The sequence below is a fragment of the Macrobrachium nipponense genome, chromosome 6, assembly GCF_015104395.2.
Source record: "Macrobrachium nipponense isolate FS-2020 chromosome 6, ASM1510439v2, whole genome shotgun sequence".
In the NCBI taxonomy this organism is placed as follows: domain Eukaryota; kingdom Metazoa; phylum Arthropoda; class Malacostraca; order Decapoda; family Palaemonidae; genus Macrobrachium; species Macrobrachium nipponense.
Genome location: NC_061108.1, coordinates 38295262 through 38313245, shown reverse-complemented (window position 1 = coordinate 38313245; position 17984 = coordinate 38295262). Strand labels below are relative to the sequence as shown.

The 17984-nt window shown below is 38.7% G+C and overlaps 1 protein-coding gene across 4 annotated transcripts in view; it reads left to right on the top strand.

The window, feature by feature from the left end:
- Nucleotides 1–17984, top strand: part of LOC135216876 (uncharacterized) — a 97776-nt gene that overhangs the window by 14908 nt on the left and 64884 nt on the right. Inside the window, exon 1 of one of the 4 annotated variants that reach the window (XM_064252391.1) lies at nucleotides 2995–3146. The exons of 2 other annotated variants lie outside the window; for them this stretch is intronic. The gene's annotated coding sequence lies outside the window, so the exon portion shown is untranslated. Of the gene's footprint in view, nucleotides 1–2994; nucleotides 3147–7834; nucleotides 7885–17984 lie in introns of those variants that run through there. One more of the 4 variants, XM_064252394.1, reaches the window with a different exon arrangement.

Genomic DNA, 17984 nt, shown 5'->3' with positions numbered 1-17984 from the left:
GCCATCATCCTGCGTGTGGCACCGTAATGGTACACCAACACAGGCCACCATCGGGCCGTGGCTGAAAGTTTCAGGGAACGGACCGCAGCTGAGAGTTTCGCACAGCATCATACGCTGTACAGAAAACTTGGTTGCACTGAAGAAACTTCGGGGCAATTTTACTTGTTTCTTATCAGTACTACTTTCACTTAAAAAAAAAAAAAAATCCCCAACTATTTCTTTTGTGTCTGCAGGCTGGCTGCTTTAGTTTTAACTCCTCCACATTTTGTTTGTATTCCTGGCAAAATTGTGTAGGATGGATGCTTTTCGCATCAAGGCCGGTTCACACTGTACGGCTTTCGTTCGTAAATTATTATTATATAGAAACTAATGGAGCTGTTCACACTATACGGTTCGGTCTTCGTTCGTCTTTCGTATGGCTTTCGTTCGTACGGCTTTGATACGTTTGGAAGAAATCTCCGACGTACGAAACGTATATGTACGAAATGTATACATCCTCACCTCTCACTGTGGACAGAGATAGGTATCAGTTTCGGTCACGTTGCGTTTAGGGGTAATTAAGCAATAATGAGTGACGAGAAGTTGATAAAGTTGGTCAGAGGGTATGAGAAGCTATATGATATGAGTAACATAGGATACAGTGACAATCAGACGAACGAACAAATATGGAGAGTTATTGGCGACGAATTAAAAAAAAAAAAAAACACGTAAGATATTTAACTATATTTCACTTCATCTTGATATAATTTTTCATTGTCCTTTTCCTTTATATTCATCCTTATCTCTACTCTGTTTCTTCAAGGAAGAGAACCAGGAGGACTATTAAAGAAATCTTTAAATTTCTCTCTTACAGGGAATGCACCACAAGGGGCATTTTCCTCCCTGTTTAGCTATGTCTTCTAAGGAGCCTTCATTGTTGGAGACAGTTATGTTGGTAACATCAACAGTATTGTCACGCAAGTAGTTGTGCAAAAGGCAAATTGCAAATATAACATTATCAGCATTATCAGGTAACAAATTCATAGTCCAATATTCTCCCTCTGACTTCCTATTCATTTGGCACTTATGCACCCAAACTCTCTTTTCTTATTGAGGACTCTTTCCTCTTCCTCATCTAAAAGTAAAGCAATGGCAGCGAGCTGCTTTAGATTAAAAAAAATTTGGCGCCATATTGGAGCAACAACTGTATGCAGACTGAACGTATCCGAAACGTATAGTGTGAACACAGTGACATTTTGCTGGAACGTAAACCAAACGTATCCGTACGAAAAAGAACCGTACAGTGTGAATCGGCCCCTCGTTGTTTCTCTTGTGACGACAAGATATACGGAAAACGAGAAGACTAAATTGACATATAGGAAATTGGATTTAAATGAGCTAGCATAAAGTGAAATATTTTAATAAATTACTACACGTTAGAACTAAAAATGATGAAATTGTGAAGTAGGCTAAATATGAGGCTCAGGGTGTTTACTTTTAAAGCATAATTATTATATAGGACTAGGCAAATCTCAATGAGAGCCAAATGTGAACCCAACTTATCCTGTACAGAGATACTGTAGCCTACTTTTTGTCATAAGAAAATGAGACTTAAATTAGTATACAATTAAATGACAAGTTAGCTTTGGCAGGAAAAACACTTGAACTAAAGTTTCATAAATTCGGCTGGGATAACATTAAAAGTGGCGTCTAAGAAGCCTAAATTTGGCCATTTCGAAGCATTTTTAGGGGCTTCCTAACGTTTTTTGAGTTCAGCTATAATAGTTACATTCTGCGTTCCTCGGCTGGTAGGGAGTAGAAACAAAGTAAACTTTCGTAGTAGGTTCGTACGTTTTTCCTTATTATTTAATATATTCAATTAATGCTAGATTTCAGTGGTTCTAAGCTGATTACAATGTTTTATTTTTTTAGTAGGCTCCTAAATTTTATGACTTACCGCCGTTTTAATTTCATTAGTATATGCGTTATTCAAGGTCACGTGTTATTCTAGCTTATTTTAATAATTTTACCTTTAATTTACTTGATTCTGTTTACTGTTTCTCGGCAAAGTTCATTTTTAATTGTCTTTTTAACTGCCATTCCTTGGTGCGCTGCTTTCCCGGGTTTTGACCTGCTCTGTTTTTCTGACTAGGAGTACGTAGTATTATGATGGTAAACACATTCTCTTATTTGGTGATAGTCAACACGGTGTAGCTGTCTTTTTTTTTCTTTTTTTTTTTAAGTAATTCACTTTCTTTTAAGCAATGCAAGGCCATTTACTTTCCTACGATTTAAATTAAACGATAATTTACAAAAACGATAAGATGTCGTCGGAGCATTTCTGCCTCTTCCAAGTTCCAAATATACAATCAAGTTAACTGCACCCCACTTTTAGCCGTGTTTCCTTGGTGGAACCTCCATTCGTATTCTGTTTCTTCCATCTTGCTAGGTATCCTCTCTTAACAATTATTTCATAGTGCAACTTGCAACTGCGAGGTTTTCCACCTTTTATACCTTTCACGCCTACCTGCGCTCAATTTCATTACCAGCGCTGCCGCTGAGTGAACTCGCAGGCCCCAGTGCTTGGCCTTTGACCTAAACTCTATTCCTATTCCATTCCGGGGGTGGAAACCGAAATATAGTAATTCAGTTCTTTATTTCTAAAACACCGGCACCCTATGATAACGATGTTTTAATTAGTATCACAATGTTCATGACCCTGACAACGTGTTCTGACCTTAGGAAGATAACGTCAGACGTCAGAAATCAACGTCCCACCGATTGAGTAGCCACGCCTTCATTTTAGATTCAAAAGCGTGTAGTACTGTAGTATTTTCCGGAATCTTCATTTGTGTTTGTGAATTTATACATTAGTGTATAAATATTAGCGAAAAAAAACAAAATTAACTATTATAATGATAAAAAGCAATTTCTGCGTTTCGCGCTGACAATGGATATTGGAAACCACAAAAGGCGAAATGTCTAGTAGGCCTACCCTATACGTAACATGCCTATTAGCTACAGCTATTAGGTATGCTTAGAAGGACCATGGAAAGAAACGAACATGTTAAAAAGTATTGTTACCTGAATTTAGAAGATATCAGTATTTTCGATGAAACTATCCTTTGGGCTGGAAACATCTGAGTGTAGGCTACATTGCTGTTAAGGTAAGTAGATTGCCAATTGGAAGTTTTACCTTTTTCGAAGCGCTTAAGCAAAATATGCCGATGCATTTCCAACCACTATCGAATTTGTACAGACGAATCATTTTTGTTAGCCAAACCCCCGCCCCCACAGGCGCTGTCTGTCCATTAGGAACACCGTTTGTGAAATGGGACTCGGGGCCCCTTCCCCACCCCCCCACCCCCCCCCCCCCAAAAAAAACCCCCCCCCCCCCCCCCAAAAAAAAAAGTAATGCGTGGGCAGATCAATCCTAGGTAGTAATAGCTATTCCGCGGCAGCCTAGACCATGGCAGTCACGGTTTTTCTATGCAGTTTTTTCCTCCTGAAACAAGAATTTTTAAAGTAAAGTTTATTCGGACGACTGTAATTAACCCCCAGGGGTTCGTACTAAACACGGCAATAAAATACATTTGATGTCCCAATTCTTGGTGGCTTTCGTATTGGCGGGGACGAACGATGCGGAATGCTTTTATAGAAATACCTAATGCGCCAGTCAAAAATGAGATGCATTAAACAAAAATATACATAGTAGCTCACGTAGATGGATAGGTATAGGTAACAATCGCCCAAAACTGCAAAAGGCATAAAAATCTTAAATTAACAGGGATACATCCTAACCTAATGTAGGGTACAGAGCTTACCAACAGGGTGTGACTCTCTTTATCAATCTTGTTTTAAAACCTAGAATAAAGTAAAATGCAAGGGTGCACCCCGGTCTTAATCTAACAGCAGGAACTTGTGGGGACCTGGTCTGACTTAGGGTACCATAATGGATTTTGGAGTAAAATATAGGGATGCATTTTCTAACCTTAAAACCTAGCTGAGAGGTGGCAAGTTCCTTTCCTGGACAGGTGAAGAAAACTCCCAATCTAGGTATCTTGACCTAGCACACCATAAATCCTGAAAGTGAATTGCCGCACTTAAGCAGGTATCGCATTAGACATTTCTTGGCTTTGCGGTTTTGGCCAGCATCCCAGCTTGATGCTCGCGTACCAAAAGGTGATGTATCCGTCCACACTACTAACCTCGTGGTTTCGAGGAGCAGTAGGAAAAAGTAAACAAAGCTGATCAGCTAATATCATCATGGATCCAGAATTGTCAGATTGTTGCAAGATGTGCCTACATTGATGTGTTTTCTCAGAATCTTACGTGAATGCAAAAGTAACAAAAAACGTTTGTGGGTTCAAGAGTGGCTCAGGAAAAGAGAAGCCAAAGGTCTGAGCGTACGTCCTATCAGCAGCAGCCATCTTGTTTGTTTACACTACGCTCTTGCTCGCGGTTCGTGCTTGCTGCTTCCCGTTCAGACGGGAAGCTAAAATCTCGAGCTAAATGCTCCCAGTTTTCCGTTTTTTTTCGGCAGCAACGTATGCTGGAGAAAAAAGGCCTAGTGTGAGGCCACCTTTTGATTCAGCTAAACCTAACTTTCCACGCTATGTCATAACTTGCTACCTGATTATCCCCAGTCTTCTCCTTAGCAGTGCACATCAGATATCTTTACATACTTTGAGATTGGGATATACACAGAAGGCACACATTTTTTGACAATATACTAACTCAGTTTTTTTCCATGTCAGTTCCCCACATCAGGATTGTGGTCCTCATGCATGGTAACACTGCGTCCCAGCCTTTAAAAATAGTTATGCTATGTGTAAGTTTTAGGTAAATGATATTTTGGTGTACATTTGCAACTGAAAAGGGGTGTTTTAATAATTTACTGTATGCGAATTACACCGATAATATTCGAAATAGGATATTGTTATCATTGTTGAATGTAAGCTGCCTTTTCTTTTTTTTCGGGGGGTGGCGAATGGAACAGCCAGACACAAATTCCATTAAACAGATCCTAAAACACCAGTTACGTCATATCGGATACGGCTAAAAACGCACTTTATAAAAATTAAAAGTTATACTGATATCCTTACGTGTAATGAAGTAACACGTAGCTTAGTAGCAGAATAGGCTGTGGTCCAATAAAGTTGACATCTTGCCGTAAGTGAACAGCGAGGGAGAAGCAGTTTTCCCGCCACTGCGACTGGCTGTTCCATTCTCCACCCCAAAAGGCAGCTTACATTCAACAATAATAACAATATATTATTTCGAATATTAACGGTGTAATTCGCATATAGTAAATTATTAAAACACTTTTTAGTTGCAAATGTACTCCCAGACATCCTTTTATTTACTTAAAAACTTACACATAGTGTAACTTTATTTCCAGCCAGTCGCAGTGTGCTATGCGCGGGACCACAGGCAGTGGACAGAATGGACAGAGTGGAAAAAAGAGAGTATGTATAGGTATTCCTTGAACTAGGTACTAGTACTAATAAATCAGTTTCAGCCAAGGCATCATTTATGAAGTAGAGGTCTACCTATTTTTGCTCTACTTTAGGATGGATAGAAGGTAACTCTAAGCCCGCATTCCACGGTAAAGTAGACTATAGCAATTGACATTTTCCTATGTCATTTTACTTACTTGAACAAGAATTTAAAGTAATTATTTATTTGGCCGACTGTAATCAAACCGTAATTTACCTTTGAAGACTACATGATGGTACAGAATTCAAAGGTAAATGACAGATTAGTTTACAGTCGACTGGCAAAATATTTCCTTAAACTCTTGTAAAATAAATAAAATAACATAGGAAAACAATAACTGCCATAGTCTACTTCGACTGAAACAATCTTTGAAATTTTCATTCGGGGCAAAGAAACATCAACAAACCGCCATATTTTGAATTCTGGTAGGGGTGTGGGATACATAACCACCAGGGGAGTCCTATGTCTGGTAAGGGTAGGACGGGATGGGGTACTGGGAGAGGAAGGCCGCCCCCCCCCCCCCCCCCCCCCCCCCCCCCACCCCCCACCCCCCCCCCCCCCCCCCCCCCCCCCCCCCACCCACCCCCCCCCCCCCCCCCCCCCCCCCCCCCCCCCCCCCACCCCCAACCCCCCCCCCACCCCCCCCCCCCACCCCCCCCCCCCCCCCCCCCCCCCCCCCCCCCCCCCCCCCCCCCACCCCCACCCCCCCCCCCCCCCCCCCCCCCCCCCCCCCCCCCCCCCCCCTCCCCCCCCCCCCAACAGGTACAAGTTAGTAACGTGTTACCTGGACGGGGGGCTCCGCCCCCTCAAAGAAAGGTAATCTTAGAAGTGTGCATACCAGGTTATGATACTAACACCTAACCACCTAACCTAGTAGAACGTGTTACCTGACCCCGTGGTCCCCTCTTAAAGGAAGACAATCTTAGAAGTGGAACATATAGGTTAGGACACTAATCTAACCAACGTATCCTATTTTCATAGAACGTGGTTAACTGTGGAGGCCCCCATAACCCCATACCCCCCCCCGCCCCCCTTAAAGAAAAAAACTATCTTATAAGTAACATATTGCAATACACTCCCTGAACACCTGAATTAGCCCTGGTCAGTGACCAGCCCGAATTATCCCACATATTTACCCACCCACTAAGTGGGTAATTTTAACTGTCAGTGTTACAAACGCTGCAGGTAAAATCTAGTCAAAATGAGTACCTGGTGTTACCGTTGGCAACACTGCTGCAAAATATCCACCACCGGCCACCAGAGGCCTGTCTCCTCAATTGTTTCTTGTTCACCATGCTGTGCGGATTAGGTCCCCACATCAGGCAAACTTTTGGTCATTTAGCCTGTCCCCGCCCCCCACTCAAAGAGTTTTCGTATTTTGGATACAGATTACGACCTTGAACTGTGATTAACGTTTTTTTCTCCTGTATGACTTTGGGATAGCTACTTTGTACTCGCTATGGATAAGTTAGAAAATAAACATCTTCGGCGCTGGACATGTTGGTGCTTGTCGGCTCTAAAATAAACGCCTCTGCTTCTAATTCATCTACAGTTCAACGATCGAGCCTTCTACTGATGGACATTGGCTCTGCACGCCCTGCAAGCGTAGGATGAGTACCCTCACACATGATCGACGTTCCTTTCGTTATTTCGTGTAGGAAGGTTCAGTGCATTACCAATCAGAGGTGTTTGTCTTGGTCAGGAGACAAGGAAACATTAGAGTTAGTTATTCAAGAAATTAGTGGAAAGGTTATCATCTAGTAAGTTTAGCATATTTCTAGCCTGACGAATAATTTAACCAAAATAGAGAAAGGTAGTAGTAGTATAGTTGATTCTAATCGTTCTTTGTTCCGGTACGATATAGAAACCTTTCGGTCCTTTTACAATAGGAAGGTAACTAGCGGCAGCTGGACGGTCGTAAGCTTGAACAAGGGAGTTCGGTAGTTAACCCTCTTACGCCGACTGGACGTATTTTACGTCAACATTTTTTGTCTCCCGTGTGCCGACTGGACGTATTTTACGTCGACTTACAAAAGTTTTTTTTTAAATTTGCGGAAAAATACTTATAGGCCTACCAGCCTAAAACTTTTGAATCACTCGCCTTGGGGGATGCTGGGAGTTCACGGATCAAGGTGTTGTTTGTTTACAATCGTTACGCAGGCGCGCAAGCGCGAATTTCTTTCTTGCCGCACTAAAAAGTATCTGTAGCCACGCTTTCATTTTAAAGATTCGAAAGCGTGTATGTACTGTAGTATTTTCCGGGATCTTTATTAATTTTGTTTGTGAATTTATACATGTGTATAAATATTAGCGAAAAACAAAAATGAACTATTATAATATAAAAAGCAAGTTCTGCGTTTCGCGCTGACAATGGATATTGGAAACCACAAAATGCGAAATGTCTAGGTAGGCCTAATTAAGAATAGTCCCGTAACAAATAACAACATAATTTACAAAATTCCTTGTAAGGATTGCCCATCGTTTTACATTGGTCAGTCTAGTAAAAATTTATGTGTTCGGATTAAGCAGCATATGTATTGAGTTAGAACAGCCCAGACTTCAAATGCACTGTTTATCCATCTTGAGTGAAAAATCTCATTGTATTAATTGGGGTGATGCCTCGGTTAATTGCTAGATCTAATGATTATTTTTCAAGAATTTACTGGAATCGGCAATTATACAAATCACTAATAAAAAACAACCTAAATCTTAGTTTGGGAATGTACCATTTGGACCCATAATTTGTAAGATGTTTATGAAGGACCTCAAAATAAATGAACAACTAATAAATTAGTCCCACATTTATATAGTTATTAATTCTCTCTCTCTCTCTCTCTCTCTCTCTCTCTCTCTCTCTCTCTCTCTCTCTCTTCTCTCTCTCTCTCTGGTTTGATATTCTCTCTCCCTCTTTCTCTTGCTCGATATATATATATATATATATATTTATATTTCTTTCGTCTTTTCATTAATAATAATTTTTGTTGGGAAAATGTGTAAAAATTCATGATATTAAATTGTATATGCTCCCGTGTTGTTTTCAAAATGTACTGTTTTTCTGGAAGAATCACTTGTTTACTGCGGGTATCCTTCAAGGTGTGGCTAGCCTATGGCGACTCCTCCTCTCTGTAGAGTGAAAATTGCCCTTATGGCTAATCTGGTAGTGTCATTTGTATATTAAGCCTTCTTTTGACTATGGTGTTCTTTGTAAAATCAGTATGCCTCAGTAAAGGGTCCGAATAGGACCGTAAGTACTCGGCTATCTCGCTTTTTCATTTTTTTCCTTCGAGGCAAAAAAAACTATATATATATATATATATATAATATAATATATATATATATATAGATATATCTATATATCTATATATATATATATATATATATATTAATATATATTATATATTTAATATATATATATTATTATATATCATACTACATAAGGTTAATCATATTACGAAGTTAAATTTACCTTTGTTAATTACATTTGTCATGGGGTTGAAGTGTGAGGACGTTACTTCCGAGTCATGGGCATGCATGTCAAAAGTGCGCAAGGAATTCTAGGTCGTGTTTTCATCAGGTTCACTTGGGAATAAACTCGTTCAGCACTTGCACCTGCATTACACTAAACTTATTATTGTACAGTAAACTAATACCTTAAATTTATTATTTTACCGTAAACAGCATACTGTTTATTTTATTTTGCTCATTTTTAGGAACTGAGTTTGGTGCAATGGGCTGCTAATTGGTCAGTAGAGGGGATAGTTTTATCCAGTACACATTAGGTTCTTGAAAATGTGCTGGCTCTCTTTATTTTGACGGATGGTAATGTCATGGATTTAGAGTAGCTGGGTTTTAAACGGAATTCAAGTATGGTATGCAGGACTGTAAAGAGCCTGCTGTGTAGATTATAAGTCTTTGGATTCTTAGTTTGCATTTCTTTGTTCAGGTTATTAAAATGGGCAAAGCATGGTCCGTAAAATCTAGGTAGTATAGCATACAGAATAGATCGTTCAAGTTTTTGAACGATGTTTCCAGCTACCGGGAGTCTTCGAAAGCAGATTGAGTGGAAAATAGTTTCGCTGCAGATAATTAACCAGGCAGCTGTTTTAGGGCATTTTGTAGTGATGGCCTTTTGGTTTGCGAGAGGTGTAGCATTTTATGGGGCTTAACTTTTGTAAATTCTTGAAATTCTATGAAGGGTATAGCGTCTGTTGCGGTTACAAGTAGTTATAATTAACGCTGATCAGACGTTCAGTCCAATTCGGCAACGTTTTGCATGCATATCATGCACACGTGATATGAGGGGCATACACATGTCGTTGTAAAGAAGTTGGGTATATCATTATTTAACAGTGCTTGGAGAGGAATTGGAGAACTCCGATCATCACGCATAACAGCGTATGTTTGTTTAAGGGCTATTGGCATTAATAAACACAGACGTGATAGATTGGCATACCCTGTTAGCAGTTTGGGAACTAGATTTACAAATGAATTGTGTTGCCTTCAAGAGCAAGATGTTTCTTTTCCATTCATTCTCGGTTAATTCGTTCAGTATCGGGGAGATTCTCTCGTGAGCAGATGAGATCATTCGCACCTCGTCTTGCGACCAAGAACATTTCTCACAACCATATTTTTGGTTTTAGAAATTATGGATTTTTATCTGGAAGTGTACGTGTATTTCTGGGTGCATGGCTGGCGTTTGTGTTTGGCAAGAGGAGTGGGCATGGTCTTACATTCGACAGTCAAGCTTTTACTTTGTTTACTTTCATGTACAGCCGTCCAAAGGGATGATTCCCTCTGGCGGGCCCTTCTACCTTCTCTAAATAAGTGGCCTCTTATATTTTATAATTGTCTTTTATTTTTTTCTCGTCAGCATCGTAGCTCCTGCAGAATAGAAGAGCCTAGTTCTTTTTATAAAATTTGCTTTCTTCTTGTATGATCTTTAATTCAGGCGGTATTTTGTTGTGTAGTCATGGTGCACAATGGTCTCAAAATCTGGGTCTGGGAAACTGAAGATAATCAACTTGTACGGAGTCCAATGAAAAGCTTGGTTATTATGGTCGAAGAGGTGATATTAAGAAGCTGTTCTCTGACGAGTCGATTTGAAACACGAACAAAAAAAGGTCGATTCCAAGAATAATTTTGAACCAATCCGGGGAACTTTACATTTCATAAGTGTGAGCCAAGGGTGTTAGCAGTGTAACCTCTGGTCATCTCTGCTTATTAATGACTGGTGAGCAGTGATGAATAGTACTACCTTGTGTATTTTTTTTATTAACTATAATCAAACATAAATTGCTGATAAACGTTTCAAATATGAAGGCTGGTATATTGAAGAATGCGTCATTTTATGTCGGGAATTGTGACGGCCAGAAAATGTTCGCCATCTAGATTATGCAATTACGAAAATTCAGCTACTCTGGGTTCTTACACTCCATGTTATGTGAGGTTACTATTAGTATTTGTTGTGCTAATGTTGAACGAAACCATTAAGGAAGGGGAACTTGTATGGGGGCGGTAAAGGGAGTAGTGTAATGGACAGAAGTGTATACTTAATATAGCAGCAGGTGTTTACTCGAATCTTGGTCTGGTTACCCCTGGCGACGGCTGCAGGAGAGTTACAGTTGCGGCGGCGTCGTTTCAGTGTGGTGCTCTTGAAGGGCCGTACACACGATCAGTATTGCTGTCATTGAAAATACTGTCATCATTTTGGTACTGTCAGTACACTAAACACGCGTTCAGTATTTATTACTGAGTGAAGTTTCAGTACATTCAGTGACCGACATCGAGAGGTTGTCGCTATTGCGTTCAAGTCAAATGGAGACTAAAGAGAAAGCAGGTATTGTTATTATTTTAGTCAAATGGAGAATAAAGAGAAAGCAGGTATTGCTCTTATTTTGGCTTTCTCGTTAAAGAGAGAAAACGGAACCGCAAAAAGTGGGTCAAAGACTGGCTTGCAATACGTACGTAGGAATGACATTCATTTAAATCTGTTAAATGAGATAAAAACTACAGACACGGAAGACTTCCACATTATTTTCGGATGGACGAAATAAGTCACAACAAACTTTTAGAGATGTTGAGACCATATATTACCAAGACGAATACAGTTATGAGGGAAAGCATATCTTCCAATGGAAGACTGGCTATTACTTTCCGTTATCTAACAACTGGACAAAGCTTTTCCGACCAACGTTATTCAGGAGTCATGGGAAAATCAACAATCAGCGGAATAGTACATGGAACATGTGCAGCTATAATTACTCTCCTCATGAATAGAGTATTGAGTCAGCATTTCGTAGACATTATTTATTTAATGGTTACATTTCATTAATTATCGTTGTCCCCTTCACCTAGAAAGTCATGGAAATATTGAGTCAGAGGTTGTAATTGCGTTATGGAATTGTTTACTGGATCACTGTGTCTGTTGTAATTACTCGCTGATGACGATGGGCGAGATTATGGTGCATCGCTAATCTTAACAGAGTTTGGGTTCAGTGACTGAGAGACGTCTTCAGTGCCGGCTCCATTTGTTTTGGAATCATGGAGTTTTTTTCAACTCTGTGAAAGTTGCTGCGCAACGTATTTATTTTCTTTTTTACATCTGCGACACTTGCATCCATTTTGATTTTCTTATATACTTTCAATGATTTCTCATATGCTGCTTGTTTCATGCCTCTTTTCATATAATTTTCACTCAGAATATTCCACAACTCTGGTAAGCGACGATATATAATAGACTAAAATCCTGAAGATCCATTTTCCCTTATTCCTTTCCTTCCTTTGTAACTACTGCAGCTACTTGGATACCACTGATAGGGATGACAGCACAGCAAACACACCATCAGTAATATAAGGCCCGCCCAAATACTGATGACTGGATTTTGAAGTCAGTAACCACCATTTTGTGGTACTGATGGTAATTCAGTATGACGTACACACCTTCAGTATTACTGACAGTACACGGAATAATGACAGTAATACTGATCGTGTGGACGGCCCTTTAGACTAATCATAAAGTGCGCTGCAAACAACTCGCTCGTTCTGTGCATTTGTGTACTTTCACATCTTATTTTCTATTTATTTACCTCATTTCACCCATGAAGAAATCTGGTTTCTCTACGAGCTTCTGCTCATCTCAGTGTTAGAACTATCGAATCCAGGTATCGTGCTGGTATTGAAACATGAAAATAACATTATGTCCTACTCTGATGAATTTAGGGAACTTGGGCCTTGCCCTTTGGTACTGTGCCCCTATTTAATAGAGCTTGAGTGGGGTTGTGGCAGGGGATAAGTGGAAACTGAATTTAAGAAGCAAAACTGCCGAAAGAAATGCCATACTTACAGCCTTTTTATCATTAGAAGTCGAGTATTTGTTTAGGTATCATTTCGTCTAGCATGAAATGAAGGTCGCAGAATGGAGCACCTGTTCTGCAGTACGTATACCTTACTCTAATTCTATGTCATTTGTACGTCTGCACCCACACTCGAGTTTATTTCTATATTTTCATGGTTTGCAAGTAAACGGTTCGGTACTACTGGCTGTAAATAATCTTCAAACACATAACTGACGTCGATATTTGCTCATAACATATTCATCGCCTTTTCTGCTTTAATGGGAGAGCTACGGTTATGCTTATCAATTAATAATAAGTATATCCTTGTGGTGAACCTTAATTGACGTAAACTTGATATATAAATTTAGTACATGTCCCGTTAAGTGTGAATAAGGGTCATACAGTAGTTTAATTTGCTTTTTGAAAAGATAAACCATGGTTAGTTTTCACATTTTGTTTATTGGAAAATCCGTTTATTTCATGATAAATTTATGACAAGTTTATACACTCAGTATATTATGTATATATATATATATATATATATATATATATATATATATATATATATATATATATATATATATATACACATAGAATCTATTGGTCACATTTTACCAGATACATATGTAATTGTGATATATGCAATGCCCTCTTAACTTCTTGAATTCTTCACGCTTTTTTGGATTCGCTTGTTACTAAAAAGCTTTGCGATCCAAGTGCAAGATATATAAAGAGATTATGATGTCCGGTAGCGGGAAACGAACCCGGGTCCCATAATCACAACTAGGTCACATTACTGACCTGACTACAAGAGGGATAAAAGTCTATTGCCTCTCATACATACATATACCTGTTGTTTTCAGATATACTTATTAGCACTGGAATAGATCTATCCTCACCATCGCAGCCAAGTGGACAAACTTTTTTATTGTTTTTTCGGCTGAGATATAAACGTAGAACCTACTGGTCACTTTTTACCTGACTTTTATCCCTCTCGTGGTCAGGTTGGCAACATGACCTCTTTGTGATTATGGGACCCGGGTTCATTTCCCAATACCGGATATCACAATTGCTTCATATATTTCTTGCGCTTGGATCTTAAGGCTTTGTAGTGACAAGTGATTTTTACCCTTTTGAAAATTAACCATCTGGTACTCTATATATATATATACACATATATATGTATGTATGCAATATATACTGGGTGTTTCAAAATTAGAGCACCCTCTCCACAGAACAAATGGAAAGTTATGAAGTTTTCTGCTATAGCCTATCTCTAAGTACATTATCTTAAGTTTCTATTAACCCTTTAACGCCGAAGGGGTATAATAAAAATTGTCTCCCGTATGCTGTGGGGGTCTCAGAGTGAGCACCGAAGCAGAAAAAGATTTTTTTTCAAAAAATCACAGCGCGCTTAGTTTTCAAGATTAATAGTTCTTTTTTGGCTCCTTTTTTTGTCATTGCCTGAAGTTTAGTATGCAACCATAAAAAATGAAAAAAAAATATCATCATTTATAAATAATGCGATATATGATAGCGCGAAAACAAAATTTCATATATAATTGTATTCAAATCACGCTGTGAGCAAAATGATTAAAGCTAACGAGTTTATTTTTTTTGTTGTATTGTACACTAAATTGCAATCATTTTGGTATATAACACATTGTAAAACAATCAAAGCAACACAGAAAAATTATTATCACAAAATGATTCATGAATTCGTAACGTGCGGGTGTAAAAATTTTTTATTTTTTTCAAAAATTCACCATAAATCTAAATATTGTTCTAGAGACTTCCAATTTGTTTCAAAATGAAGACAAATGATTTAATATTACTATACTGTAAGAGTTTTAGCTTACAATTGCAGTTTTTGACCATTTCGGACGAGTTAAAGTTGACCGAATGTCAAAAATTTTTTATATATTTTTATATGCAAATATTTCGAAAATTAGAAAAGCTACAACCTTCAATAATTTTCTTTTGTATTCCACATGAAATTACGCACATTTTCATATATAAAACTCTATGAAACGCCTAATATGAACGGAGCAAATATTACGAGAATGTGATGTATGCATTTCGGAGATTTGCGGCGGAGAATCCGCGCGCGGAGGGAAGGAAAAAGTATTTTTCAAAAATTCACCATAAATCTACATATTGTGCTAGAGACTTCAAATTTATTTCAAAATGAAGATAAATGACTGAATATTACTAGACTGTAAGAGAAGAGTTTTAGCCTACAATTGCGTTTTTCAACCATTTCGATAGAGACAAAGTTGACCGAACATAGTTTTTTTTTTATATCATGATTTATATCCAATTATTTCGAAAATGAGAAAAGCTACAACCTTCAATTTTATATGAAATTGCGCACATTTTCATATATAAAACTCTATGAAATGCCTAATATGAAATGGAGCAAATATTACGAGAATGCGATGTACGCATTTCGGAGATTTGCAGCGGAGAATCCGTGCGCGGAGGGAAGGAAGAAGTTTTTAAAAAAATTCACCATAAATCTAAATATTGTGCTAGAGACTTCGAATTTGTTTCAAAATGAAGATAAATGACTGAATATTACTAAGACTGTAAGAGTTTTAGCTTACAATTGCGTTTTCGACCATTTCGATAGAGACAAAAGTTGACCGAACATAGTTTTTTTTATTTATCGTGATTTATATCCAATTATTTTGAAAATGAGAAAAGCTACAACCTTCAATTATTTTTTGTTGTATTTTACATGAAATTGCGCACATTTTCATATATAAAACTCTATGAAACGCCTAATATGAAACGGAGCAAATATTACGAGAATGCGACGTACGCATTTCGGAGATTTGTGGCGGAGAATCCGCGCGCGGAGGGAAGGAAAAAGTTTTTTCAAAAATTTACCATAAATCTAAATATTGTGCTAGAGACTTCGAAAATATTTCAAAATGAAGATTAATGACTGAATATTACTAGACTGTAAGAGATTTAGCTTACAATTGCGTTTTTTGACCATTTCGGTAGAGTCAAAGTTGACCAAACGTAGTTTTTTTTATTTATCGTGATTTATATGCAATTATTTCGAAAATGAGGAAAGCTACAACCTTCAATTATTTTTTGTTCTATTCTACTTGCAATTGCGCACATTTTCATATATAAAACTATGAAACGCCTAATATGAAACGGAGCAAATATTACGAGAATGAGACTTATGCATTTCGGAGATTTGCGGCGGAGAATCCGCGCGCGGAGGGGAGGAAATTTTTTTCAAAAATTCACCATAAATCTAAATATTGTGCTAGAGACTTCGAATTTATTTCAAAATGAAGATTAATGACTGAATATTACTAGACTGTAAGAGATTTAGCTTACAATTGCGTTTTTCGACCATGTCGGTAGTCAAAGTTGACCAAACGTAGTTTTTTTCTATTTATCATGATTTATATGCAATTATTTCAAAAATGAGAAAAGCTACAACCTTCAATTATTTTTTGTTGTATTCTACATGTAATTGCACACATTTTCATATATAAAAATCTATGAAACGCCTAATATGAAACAGCAAATATTACGAGAATGCGACGTACGCATTTTGGAGATTTGCGGCGGAGAATCCGCGCGCGGAGGGAAGGAAAAAGTTTTTTTCAAAATATTGTGCTAGAGACATCGAATTTGTTTCAAAATGAAGATAAATGATTGAATATTACTAGAGTGTTATGTATTTTGCTTACCCCAAAAAAAACCAATACATATATATATATATATATATATATATATATATATATATATATATATATATATATATATATATATAAATATATATGTATATATATATATTAATTTATTACATTTTTCGATTCTGGTACGAATACATAACTAAAAGGAATGCAGGTGAAACTTTTCTTTTTGCATAAAATGAAATAACATATATCATGCATCAATAGATACGGATATATAAAAACTTGTAATAAATATAAAAGTAAATATAAAATAAATGCAGAATACTCACTCGTAATCTTGACTCTTTGTACTATTCTTGTTTTCTCCCTCCTCCATTGAAGAGTCTTGCATTTTTTCCTCTTGACATGACGAGGTACAGGTGGAGGAGGGAGACGTGCGCCATTACTGGTGATGGGACACACGGTCCTGTGTGCCCTCCGCTCTCGGTTCCTCAGGCACACTCCAATAGAAGACCGCATTGAAGTATTTACAGTCACACTCCCCGAACCTGCAAAGAGCTATTTTGCAGGTACAACAAAAGAACCGGGTGTCTCTCCTTCTGCCATTCATATGGCACATCTGGCACCGTTTCTGCCTGTGCCCTTGTAGGAGCTCCAGTGTGTGATCCCCTGGCTGCAGCCGACACACATGGTCCACTATCCGACAAGAAGTGATGTGGGCGGGGCCGGCAGCAGGGGTGGCTGCGGCGGCAGCGGTAGGAGCAGGATGACCGAAGTTGGCCCTCCTAATATCTGCCCTTTCCTCTAGGGGCAGATCTGCAGCTTGTATGTGGGACAACCTCCGGAGATCGGGACTGTAGTACCCACAGTACAGTATGTAGGCATTTAGGAGGGCCAACTGAAGAATGTATTTGAGGAGCTTCTATGTCCACCTCCTGGTTCTCCTGGCGAAGGGATAATACTGGATGAGTTGATCAAAGAGATCAACTCCTCCCATGTGCCTATTGTAGTGCCCAATGACGGTAGGCTGCTTGGCACGAAACTCCTCATGCACAACTCAGCCCTGTCGACGTGTCTCCTTCCACTGTACGATCTCCTCTTGGATGGGTTCATGACTCGTTGTAATCATGGGGACGAGTCGGACCCCCTTCCAACAGATGACGAAGACAGCTCCCTTCTGCCGCCACTCTGTCTCTTCTCTTGCCAGATGTTGCGGATGGCTAGCGAACCTCTTGAGGACATTCGGGGCCCCACGCACCAACCGAAGGGTACCACTGATGTGCACACCTGCTTCATACAGTTCCTGGACCAGGGATACTGAGTTATAATAATTATCCATAAACAGGTGGTATCCCTGGTTACGAAAGCGATCCACAAGACTGAAAACAGTGTCACGCAGCGTGGAGAAGACCCCGGAATACACCGAGAAGTCTACGACGTATCCAGTGTTGGACTAGGTAATAAAAAAAAATTTCACTCCATATTTCTTTGGCTTCTTGGGGTT